Here is a 3,966-nt window from a genome sequence, read left to right as displayed (position 1 = left end):
TTCCCTGTGAGCAGGAGCTGTCCTAGGCAGTGCATTGTACCTCGAAAGCAGCAGATGCTGCATAGGGAGTTCTAGGCAGCTCTCTGTGCCACGTGCGTTACAGAGCATGCTGCTTGGGCTCCGATCATCATTCCTCTCTGTTGCTTCATCCAACTGTCCCACAGGCGGCTGTTTGTTTTTATCATGGATTCAGATTCCTTTGCTCCCACATATTTGACCTACAGATTGTCAGGGTATGCTACATTGGAAAGAACCTTGTTTAGAGACTGTTCGCTGGGGCTCTGCCCCCAACTGGCTATCCCAGCACTGCCCACCACAAGCTTCCTGCACCTTTCTCTGAGGCACCTGGACTGGACATGTCAGACAGAATCCTGGACTAGCTGGAACCCTGGCAGTGATGCAACTGGGTGGTTCTGCTGACCCCAGCGCCCCCTGTGCTGTGACTGAGACAATCCAGCCCCATATGCACACAGGGGCGAGTCACTAAAAAAGTCCCCAACATTTATTTTGTTTGCAAATTTCACTTAAAACTTGCTCCCCCAAATCAAGGAGGTAACCCCCTAAAAGCTACCTGCTACATTCATCAAGGCCCCCAGGCATCAACCCCAGGGGCAAAGGTGCTCTACTGTTACCCCTGATGACAATGGGGCAGACAGACACAGTCTGCTACTCCACCTTCCTGCCCTTGGATAGCACTTAGCCAAGGCCCTGGTCCCTTGAGCTCATCAACGATCGCAAGGGGATCAGGCCAGCGGTCCAGGCCAAACATCAGGCCTACTTCCCCCACTCTGCCTCCCTACGGGCCCTGGCAGGTCACAAGAGATGTTTCCTTCCTGTGACCCCAGCAACCAGCTGCTGTGTCCACCCTGGAGGAGGCTGCTGCTTGGTGGCTGGGAGTGATCCTCAGAGCAAAGCCAGTTGGCGCTCTGCATTGGGAAGCACTGGAGAAGTGTCGTTTCCTGCGCAGACTCTCTGGCCTTTGCATGCACCAGGGCTGTGGCAGCCACTAACTGTCCTTGAGACCCTGAGTGCCAACTCCAGAACCCCTTGCCAGCCAGCTAGGTAGGGCATAGGATTCCACCCAAGAGGCCATCTAACCAGGAACTGCACTCTGTGACATCATGAGGGTGGCGAGGCCGAGGAACGGCCATCACAAACTCTACCCTGACTCCACGGAGATGGACTGCACCAAGGCAAAGTGCATGGGGAGGCCGTGGAAGCACAGCAGTGCAGCTAGGAGTGGGAGCTAGGCAGTCTGTGGTACAGGCTAGAGGAGCGAAAAGTACTGCTCATCCCAGGACTGTGTCCTTTGGAGCAGTTCTCTTGGAGGAGCTGTGTGCGATCCCTGGTGCCCACAGAGCTGTCCTCAGCAGTACGGCAATGGGCTCTCTCTGTGCTCCAAACTGGCAGCTGCTTGTCATGTGGTGGGTGGGCGGGGGGGGGGGGGAAATGGGGACACTTTGCTTGAGGGGACAGGCGCTAGTTCTCAGGGCCAGGAGAAGTCCAACCCCACACATCCTCCAGCCACCCTCCTGTTGCTCAGCTTACAGCTCCCTGCTTCGTGGGATAGGCTTCACTCCTGCTTCTTCCCTCCCCACCCCCACGCCCAGCACTTGCTGTTTATCACCATCTCTGGCCTGTGCTCCTTCTACCCACCCCACCTGGATGCAGCTCTCACTCAGCCCCTGCACAGCCATCTGGCTGGCATCGGCTGCTCAGCTCTAGTTAGAGATGTGCAGGCTGGTGAGGAAATGCCAAATTAGTGTGTCACTCTGCAATCCACGGATTGCCAGGTGCCCATGGCAGCTTCCCACTTGGCTTCCCAGTTCCCAGCCTAACCTTGCAATGCTGCTGGCTGGAGCAATGGTGGAAACTCCAGCTCAGCACTCAAGGTCCCAGGAGACCTCTGTCATCAGCAAGCTGGGGACAAAGAGACTGACTGAAGCCATTCCCTGCTACAGGCCAATTCATTAGAATTCACAGCAGGCCCGAGAGGCTGCACAGCTTTAACATGGGCATGGCGCCGTCTGTGCTATTCCCAGCTTGGGACTGGCATGCAGACAGCCAGACCCACATGCATCATTCAACACCATGTAAGACGCCCACAGTAAGACTCTGCTGCACTGTCCCAGCCAACCTGCCTGAGCCCCCCCAGGAAACGAGATCCCTATGGCTAACAGAAAATGGGGCCTGACCCACTCCAACAAGCACACCATGACCCACACCCACAATGCACCACTCAACCTCTCTCCCACTAGAATGGCTGGACAACCCCACCCTGGTCAGCTCTACATGCTCTCCGGTGGCACCAGTACAAAGACTCGGGATCTGGCCAGCACGTCACGAAGATCTGCTCAGAGGAGGGCTGCCTATGCTCTGCCACGCTGCAGCACAGCCTGGGGAGAGGTGACAGGAAGTGATCTCTAGTGTAGAAGCAGCCACTGCACAAACCCAGAACTGGCACACAGGTCTCCCAGTGGGGCTGTTGACTATATTGAAAGACAGATTAAGAGACGTCCAATCTAAGCGAGCCTTCCCTCTGACATGGAAAACTGTGTGCTCGACCCTGGACCTCAGCAACTGCTTCAGGCAGAGCAGACGCAGGCCAGTGCAGTCCCCAAAAAGGGACTCAAGCAGTAAGCTGTGAATACTGGATCCTGACCCACTCCTGGCTGCCAGGGACAGCATGCGGCGGCCGTGTTTTGGTGCCAAGAACCAGAGGACGTTGGAGACCGTGCCAGCCAGCCCAGGGCTCTGCCCTGCATGGAGCTGAGCCTGGCCTTGCTGGGCATCACCACGGGCAGCACAGAACTGGGCTTCTGGGGCCATGCCGGCCCTGGGGGTGCTGGGCTCCATAGGCGTCAACTTCTAGTGGCACCAGTGCGTTCTTCACCCGCCTCTGGCCCCACCCGACTCCACCCCCACCCTGCCCATTCCAACCCTTTCCCCAAATTCCTGCCCCGGCCCTGCCTCTTCCCCGCCGGCTCCCCTGAGCATGCCACATTCCCCCTCCTCCCAGAGCTTTCTACGGCAAGCACTGGGAGGTAGGCGGAGGAGAGGGGTTGCTGCGCACTCAAGGAAGGAGGCAGAGGAGGAGGTGAGGTGGGGCGGGGCAGCAGGAAGCTTGGCTGCAGGTGGGTGCAGAGCACCCACTAATTTTTCCCCATGGGTGTGCCAGCCCCGGAGCACCCACAGAGTCAGCACCTATGCTGGGCTCCTGGGGTGTCACCCATCCTGCTGCCAGGGCAACCTCACCTGTCAGCTGGGCCAGGAGGGCAAAGACTGGCTGGCAATGAGGGGAAAAGGCCCGGAGTCGCGGCCCGACACTACAAGGGCATGGGAAAGCAGTGAGCCAAACGACCCACTGCGGGCTCCATCGGGCAGGGAAGATGCGTGCGCAAGTAGCTCCCACCTCGGGGCTCCTGCAATGCCTGACTCCCCCTGCACCAGCCCTACCCCGCCCCCACCTTCGGCTCTAGCGCCTTGCCCCGCCAGCATCCCACCTCCAGCCCTGCCCCAAGCCAGCGCCCCATCAACACCAGCCCCGTCCCGCTGAGCGCCCCACCCCGCCAGCCCTCTCCCCTCCAGTCCGGCCCCACCTCCAGCTCTGCCTGCAGCCAGTGCCCCACCAACACGAGCCCCATCCCCCCGAGCGCCCTGTCCCCTCCAGCCCAGCCCCTCACCAACACCAGCCCCGTTCCTCCGCCCTGCCAGCCTTATCACCGCCAGCCCAGCCCCCACCTCCAGCTCTGCCCTCAGCTAGCGCTCCACTAACACCAGCCCCGTCCCCCCAAGCGCCCCACCCCACCAGCCCGGTCCCACCTCCCGCTCTGACCCCAGCCAGCGCCTCACCAGCACCAGCCCCGTCGCCCCGAGCGCCCCGCCCCGCCCCGCCCCGCCAGCACGGTCTCCTCCCTTCCGGCCCCACCTCCAGCTCTGCCCCCAAGCAGCGCCCCGCCCCCGGCC

The sequence above is a fragment of the Dermochelys coriacea genome, chromosome 7, assembly GCF_009764565.3.
Source record: "Dermochelys coriacea isolate rDerCor1 chromosome 7, rDerCor1.pri.v4, whole genome shotgun sequence".
In the NCBI taxonomy this organism is placed as follows: Eukaryota; Metazoa; Chordata; order Testudines; family Dermochelyidae; genus Dermochelys; species Dermochelys coriacea.
Note: the sequence above shows the minus strand (reverse complement) of the source record.